General features: G+C 48.6%; 1 pseudogene across 1 annotated transcript; it reads left to right on the top strand.

Annotated features, from left to right (window-relative positions):
* Positions 1-1383: 1383 nt before the first annotated feature.
* Positions 1384-7098, top strand: LOC148136654 (uncharacterized; annotated as a pseudogene). Its single transcript, XR_015754392.1, has 2 exons — positions 1384-2213; positions 4817-7098. The product of XR_015754392.1 is annotated as an uncharacterized LOC148136654 (transcript).
* The last annotated feature ends 1378 nt before the right edge of the window (positions 7099-8476 follow it).

Consider the following 8476-nt stretch of genomic DNA (forward strand, 5'->3'; position numbering starts at 1 on the left):
GGAACCATTAATAATACATATGAAAATGATATGTGACAAAATCCCAAAACGAAGAGGGCTAGCATCATAACTCTAAGCATTCCCAGTATTCTGATCATTATGCTAAAACACAAAAAGGCTTACAGAATCTTACAGAATATACAATCTTACAGAAATAATCCCGCACCCGCGTCGCCACTGTATAGTCAATTACTCAAAGTCTCTTTAGTCTGAGTTTGAGCGGGTCTTGCGTTGATTCGGCTGTCCAGACTTCTTCCTCAACTGGAGGGTCCACTGGCCCTTTGATCTGAGTATAATGAGTCCAGCCTTTCTCCGCCGTCCTTATTGCCGTTTCGGTAGTCAAAAGAGCCTGGTACGGCCCTTCCCAGTCTGGCTACAGCTTAGTCTCTGTCCATGATTTTATTAAGACCCAATCTCCTGGCCGGATGGGATGAACAGCAAATTCAAGGGGCGGAGTCTGTGCCAATAGACCCTGTTTTCTGAGGAAAGATAAAGAGGAGGACAAGCCCAGTATATACTTCTTTAAAAACAAATCTTTAGTTTCGGGAATTGGCAATTCTCCCTGCGTTCCCAGATAAGGTCATTCAAATAAGATTTCATAGGGGGATAGTCCCAAATCTTTCCTCCGCCAAGGGACAAGCCCAAAAGGCATCCTTTAAATCTATCACACTAAACCTGTAATCTGTAATCATGATGGATCTTACTTAATAACGTGTAGGGGTTTGGCACCACTGGGTGCCTGACCTGTACTATCCGATTTAATGTTCTCAAATCCTGCACCAATCGATAAGTTCCATCAGATTTCCGCACTGGTAGAATTGGGGTATTATAAGGAGACAGATATTGTTCCAATAGTCCAACTCTAATCAGTCCCTCAATTACTGGCTGCAGTCCTCGTTTACCTTCTATGGAAATAGAATATTGCCATTCACAGATAACGTCTCCTTTTCGTTTTAAATTTATTGTAAGGGGAGGGATCTGTAGTTTTCCACGATACCCTTCTCTAGCCCATACAATAGGGTCTATCTTTCTCTCTGCATCCTCTGTCAACATCGCCAGTTGTACAACTAATTATTTTTCCTGAATTCCAATCTCCAGTCCTAAAAGGATAATTAGGTCTCTCCCCAGTAAGTTACTTCCTATATCAGGGATATACAGCAGTTCCCCTGTAACCCTACCTTTAGGACCTTCTATCATCATAGGTTCAAATACTGGAACAGTAAATCCTTCCCCTTTTACCCCTGAAACAAAGAAACAATAATTGACCGTGTTAACATTTCTACTTTCTTTGGTTTAAAATTTAGCGATGACCGTGCTGCCCCCGTATCTACTAGGAAGACTACCTCTTCCCTCCAGGGTCCCACCTTCAAGTTTATCAAGGGTTCCTGGTGGGCCCCCGAGGGCAGGAACCCCTGACACCCCTATTCTTCATGTAGGGGGTGGTGTAATTTTTAAATCATTAACTGTTGTAGTAAGCACATAGTAAGTACAAAGCCACCATTTTAGTCTTCTCTACCTTGTAGTAAGCAGAGCAGACACTCCCCCAGATTTTCATGAATGGAACAATGGAAACAGCTTTCCTCGTGGCTGAGGGACCGCCCACAACCACGGCTGTACGTCATCATCCATATAAGGGAGAAGCGGGGAACTCGAACACTGATTGGCTGGGTGAATAACCAAATAATCTCATACATCAGGAGGACAGTGGGGAACTTTAACACTGATTGGCTGAGACAGTAGAAGGCCCAGCCCACTCCTACATGTATATAACGTGCGGGGATTACAATCTGTGTGTGTGCCTCGTGGGAAGCCATTGAGGTAACACCTGGTTCTGCAGAATTGAATAAATAGTTTTGGACGAACTCCTCCGTGTCTTTGTTCTTGGGAAGGGAAGCAGAGTGCCTGATGGGGGTCGCAGAGTCCCCTATCTTGCACAATTGGGGGCTCTTCCGGGATGCAATAATTATTGCCGGGGCTCTCTTCGGCTCGTGGATCAAGTCTGATACAAAAAGACGCGTCTGGTATATATTTATACTGCTCACTGGATCGGCTTGGTCCGTCAGCCGTCGGCCAAGAGAGTGACCCGGCTCATTAAAATAATTTTGGATCCCGAGAAAAGGAACACACGGACGAGTGTTGGGACGACCGGTTAGTGACTATACACGGGGGTACACACATTTAAAAAGGCCAGACAACTCCGTGCACGGATCAAGGTAAGAGATTTTTTTTGTTCTTCCTTGTTGGCCACGTGGTTTTGACGGTCATCTGTGAGAACTCTTTAAGCGTTTAAGACCAGGACCGAAGATAAACCACGGGAAATTGTGGTTTTGACGGTTATCTGTGAAAATGCTTTAGGCGTTTAAGACCAGGACCGAAGATAAACCACGGGAAATTGTGGTTTTGACGGTTATCTGTGAAAATGCTTTAGGCGTTTAAGACCAGGACCGAAGATAGACCATGGGAAATCAGACTTTTAGGTCCACTAAGGACAAGTCAGGGAGGACTGTAAATGGAAAAGAAATACCCCCCGATAGTCCACTAGGTCGGAAATTGAGTTTATGGACGGAAAGCAGTAGGACAAAGGACTTAAAGAAAGAGACTATGATAAAATATTGTTGTTTTATATGGACCAAAGAACCTATCCGCGCCCCCTCGGTAGTTTGGCCCAAGTATGGGTCTGATGAAGACTGGGTGTGTCAACTCCGAAATATATATGTTAACAGAAAACAACCGTTTAACCCAGAAGAGAGCAAATACGCCGCCGCCTGGTTGGCGAGTGACTGCGGGGACCCCACGAGTCTCTATCCTCTGATTCCCCAAACAGACCCGAGAAAGCCCCAGAAGTCTTGGGACGTCCTCACCGACGGTTTGCCCCCTTCTGCTCCGCCCCCGTATGTACAACCCGCGCACGGCCAGGTGTCCAGCGCGAACCTCCCTCCTGCGTCGGATAATCCCGGTTCCCGGCAGGTCATGCTCAGTGAGGGAGAGCCTGCTGGGGGGGGGACACAGGAAGGGAAGAAGAGCCCACCCCAGGCATTAGGAGATCAGCCCGAATTGAGATGTGGAGAGATCAAGAAGAGAGATTGGGTGCTGAGAGGGTTAACAATGTTGAACAGATGAACCCTTTACGAGATGTGCCGTTTGGGAACGAACGGACCGGATTCGTAGTACAACCTTTAAATTCTGGGGATATCCGAGAACTCCGTAATGAACTACCCCGTCTACTGGACGACCCTGTCAGTGTGGGAACACAACTAGACCAATTTCTGGGGCCCAGTATATACACATGGGCCGAATTGCAGGCCATGATGAGAATACTATTTAATTACGATGAAATTGTCATGATCCGGAATCGTGCAATGGCCATTTGGGATAGGGAGCATCAGGACGGCCCTCAGCGTGGAGAGCAGAAGTACCCCTTAGAGGACCCCCGGTGGGATCATAATGATGAGAGGGGACGGGCTAATATGACAGACCTCAGAAACCTTATAATCAGGGGAATCAAAACCTGCGTGCCTAAACAGCGGAATTTAGCGAAAGCATTCGAAGTTGGACAGAAAAAGGATGAATCCCCGAGTGAGTTTTTAGACCGTTTGCGGGAGTCCATACGAAAGTATTCAGGTTTAGACCCCGATGGGGAAATAGGCAAGGGCATGCTTAAGGTGCACTTTGTGACTAAGTCATGGCCTGACATTCAGAAGAAATTACAGAAAGTGGAGGATTGGGCTGAAAAAGATGTTGCAGAATTATTACGGGAAGCACAGAAGGTGTACGTTCAGAGGGATGTAATAAGGGAGAAACAGAAGACAAAAATGATGGTGGCAGCCGTACGGGAAGCTTGTAAATCCACCGGAATGGGGGAAGAAGGTTATGGGATGGAAAGAGGAAGGTCGAGGAAAAGTTGGAGAGGGAGAGGAGCGAGACGAATAGAAGTGGGAGAGGAGGATCTTATGGAATCGAACGGCCTCAGGCGGCCGGATGTTACCATTGCGGGAAACTGGGACACTTCAAGAGGGATTGTCCCGATTTTAAAAGGGAGCGAGAAGGGATGTATGAAATGGAGCGCGAACAAATGGATTAGGGAAGTCAGGGGAGGATCGGAACACGGGCCTACCAAGAACCCCTGGTACATTTACGGGTGGGCCCATTTAGACAAGATGTTACTTTCTTAGTTGACACAGGCGCCGGCAGGTCCTCAATCCCCCTCCATCCTAGGGGGGTTGGCTTCCAGGCTAAAACATTAAACATTTCAGGAGTAAAGGGTGGGGTTTTCAGTGCAAGAATATTTGAACCACAACCCTTGCGGCTGGAGGAGGAGGAGCTCTAAGTGGAACTCCTTCACCTCCCGCACCTTCCCTATGGGTTGTTGGGACGGGATTTAATAGTCCGTTTCGGACTACGAATAGAAGTGGGAGAAGAGGAAGAATTAGCCATTACCATGTCATACCTTAGTGAGTCCCGATTGACAGAGATAGACCCTAGGGTTTGGGTCGCCAAAGGGAACCGGGGGGGGCTCGCAATTCGACCTGTGGAGGTAAAATTAAAGCCCCAGAGCCCCGACGTCAGAGTGCACCAATACCCCATCTCTTGGGAAGGGAGGCAGGGCCTGAAGACAGTTACCAAATGCCTACCCCTCGCCCTGTTGCAAATTCGCACCCAGCCAAGACGGGATTTGGGCGTCTCCCCTTACGAAATGCTGTTTGGCCTCCCGTTCCATGGGCCGAAGGGAGAACCTCCCTTATTCGAGTCTCGGGACATGTTTGTGCAAAAATATGTGGTGGCTCTGGGGTCTGCTCTATCTCGTTTACGCCAACAGGGACTTTTGGCACAGACGCCGCCCCTCGAGTTTGCGGTGCACACCGTCAAGCCGGGTCAGTGGGTCCTGATTAAAAGCTGGAAGCAACGCACCCTCGAACCAACTTGGGACGGTCCCTTCCTAGTACTTTTGACTACCGAAACGGCTGTCCGCACGGCCGAAAAGGGCTGGACACATTATATTCGGATCAAGGGACCGGTGCCACAACCGACGGAGGACGAACAAACCTCTCTGACAGAGGCATCTAAGGAACAGAGACCCTGAGAACAGACTAATTGGACTTTGGCGAGTTTAAAGGACTGTGTCCTCCGGCCGGACACGAGTGTTGCAACAAAATGCAGTCAATCGTATTGTTAACTTGCTTTGCCATTATCCTTCGGCTGGGTCATAGTGTGCGTGTTACCCAATTCGGCCTCTGGAAAAAAACAGGCAGAGGACCGTCGGTGGCTCTCCATCTCCGTTCCCGCCAACAAGCCAACACAGACACTTAGTTTAGACCTATGTGGGTTGGTGCCCTGTGCGACTAAAAGTGAACTGAATCAGACTAAGCGTAACCTAGAGAGAGAAAGGGGATTCCAGGGTCAGACGTTAGTATTACAGTTGCATGGCAAAGAAGGCATCAATAGGCCTCCGGCCCCCGGGGTCCAGGCTATGGTGTCAATTGTCCGTGATCCCATCACCCCTGGGCGGAATTGTGAGCAGAATCAGTGCAATCCACTCTATCTGACCATAAAGACCTTGGGGAACAACGGGACGAGCCTTAATGGAACGATCCTGGGTATTAGGGTTGGGGGCCAGGCAGGACAGAAGGGGTTGCAGCTGTGCTGCACAACCATCACGGTCATTGAAGCTGGGTCTGGGGCCTCATCCACCCCCGATGAGCAGGAAAAGGTTAGGATAATTGAGGTGATGGACTTGGAAAGGACCTTTGAAATAGAAACGGGATACGGGGAGGCGAATGCCTGGATGGAATGGGTCAAATATACGGTAAGGAGCATGAAAAAGAGTGATTGCTACGCGTGCATGGGTGCCCGTCCTAACCCTCAGGTGGTCCCATTCCCGCTGGGATGGGAGAAACATCCACAAGCCTTGGACTGCATGGTAAGGCTGTACCAGGACCGAGAGGCCTGGAACGACCCCACTTGTCGACCCTTAAGTTTGAAGTTTCCTCCCGTCAGTCTAAAGGGGCGCCCCGCCCTCCGTCATTCACAGGGGTAACGGGTACGCACCAAGCCTGCGTCTCTCGGACGGGACCGCAATGGGACAATGATGTGGGGACATTTGACAAGTGCAGCGGATCAATTCGGCGGGTCAACGAAACTACCGGGGGCAGGAATTACTCCCACATTCATGTACCCAGGGCAGACCTCTGGTGGTACTGTGGTGGGAGGATTCTGCGACCGACCCTGCCCCAAAAATGGGCGGGCACTTGTGCAATCGTTCAATTGGCCATCCCATTCACCGTGGCATTCGAAAAACAAGAGCAACCCCGTTCCAGTAGAAGAACTAAGAGGGCTTTGGAGACCTCTTTTGATAATAATATATATTTAGATGTCATAGGGGTCCCCAGGGGTGTTCCTGATGAATACAAGGCTAGGAACCAGATAGCGGCGGGTTTTGAGTCGTCACTGTTCTGGTGGGTGACCATCAATAAGAACGTGGATTGGATTAATTATATTTACTACAATCAGCAGAGGTTCATTAATTATACTCGGGATGCAGTGAAGGGAATAGCAGAACAACTAGACGCCACTAGCAGAATGGCGTGGGAAAATAGGTTGGCCCTGGACATGATGTTAGCAGAGAAGGGGGGTGTTTGTGTCATGATATGCACTCAGTGCTGCACTTTCATCCCCAACAACACAGCCCCTGATGGGTCCATCACCCGCGCCCTGGATGGGCTCACCACATTGGCTAATGAACTCGCCGAAAACTCGGGCATCGATTCTGGCCTCACGGGTTGGTTGGAAGCTTGGTTCGGTAAATGGAAGGGGGTGGTCGTTTCCTTTCTCGTCTCATGTATAGTGGTGGCAGGGGTACTAACTGCCCTCGGGTGTTGCATCATTCCCTGCGCCAGGGGGTTAACTCAGCGACTGATCGAAACCGCCCTTACTAAGAGGGATGTTCCCTATGGGCAGGTCGAAAGGATGAACCTCGAGATAGAACAGTCTGAATCCCTCTTGGGCGGGGGTAGCATTAGAGACGGGCAGCTTGATAAACAAGCTCGGGAGCTATTGGACGCCCTGGAGAAGAAATTCCCAGTTTAAAAATTACAAACCGTAAGAAAAGACACGGGGGATTTGTAGGGGGTGGTGTAATTTTTAAATCATTAACTGTTGTAGTAAGCACATAGTAAGTACAAAGCCACCATTTTAGTCTTCTCTACCTTGTAGTAAGCAGAGCAGACACTCCCCCAGATTTTCATGTATGGAACAATGGAAACAGCTTTCCTCGTGGCTGAGGGACCGCCCACAACCACGGCTGTACGTCATCATCCATATAAGGGAGAAGCGGGGAACTCGAACACTGATTGGCTGGGTGAATAACCAAATAATCTCATACATCAGGAGGACAGTGGGGAACTTTAACACTGATTGGCTGAGACAGTAGAAGGTCCAGCCCACTCCTACATGTATATAACGTGCGGGGATTACAATCGGTGTGTGTGCCTCGTGGGAAGCCATTGAGGTAACACCCGGTTCTGCAGAATTGAATAAATAGTTTTGGACGAACTCCTCCGTGTCTTTGTTCTTGGGAAGGGAAGCAGAGTGCCTGATGGGGGTCGCAGAGTCCCCTATCTTGCACATTCATCATAATTCATAAGCGGAATTGCCTTTTCTTCCCTTTGTAGATCAGGACACTCCCGCTTAAAATGCCCTATCTTTCCACAATAATAGCATCCTGCCTGTAGCGACTTCCATCTCTGCCCCTGTCGCTCAAACTCTCTATCAAATGTTCCCCCTTGTCCTCTCCCTCTCCCTCTTCCTCTCTGTCCTACATGCTGCCTCCTGCCGCTCCGGTTGCTCACTATTGGTTCCATTCTCCCCTTAATTACCCCATCAACCGTAGCTACCATCATTTTCACCTTCTGTTTTTGTCTCTCATCCTCCCTTTTTACAAACACTTTCTGTGCCTCTCTCAACAATTCATCTAATGGTTTTTCGCTCCATCCTTCTATCTTCTGTATCTTTCTCTGTATAGCTGGCCATGCTCTTGTCACAAAATGTACTTTCAAAAGACCCTGTGCCACTGCGTCCTCAGGGTTCATTCCAGAGTAGTTCCGCATTGAGTTCCTTAATCTTTGCAAGAAAGCTGAGAGAGTCTCATCTTTCTCCTGTCTAATTTCAAAGGCTTTAATCAAATTCTGTGACTTCGGAACTGCCTCTCTTATTCCTTTTAGAATCAGGTCTTTCAATTCCCTCCTTTCTTCTCTATGCTCCGGGTTTTGGTTTTCCCATTGGGGGTCTTGAGGGGAAACTTCACCTCCCCCTGTCCAGCATCCCCATCTCCAATCGGGTGTTCCCTGTCCCATATTTTAATGGCAGTTCCTCGTGTAAGTCCCCTTTCTTCCCCAGTAAATAGTATATTCAAAATAGACATTAATTCCGCCCAGATATACAAACTGGGCCCCAAAAATTGATCAATTTGTTCAGACAACCC

This window comes from Chiloscyllium plagiosum, unplaced genomic scaffold, assembly GCF_037043375.1.
Source record: "Chiloscyllium plagiosum isolate Xiang-an unplaced genomic scaffold, Cpla_swu_hap1 HiC_scaffold_45, whole genome shotgun sequence".
Lineage (NCBI taxonomy): Eukaryota > Metazoa > Chordata > Chondrichthyes > Orectolobiformes > Hemiscylliidae > Chiloscyllium > Chiloscyllium plagiosum.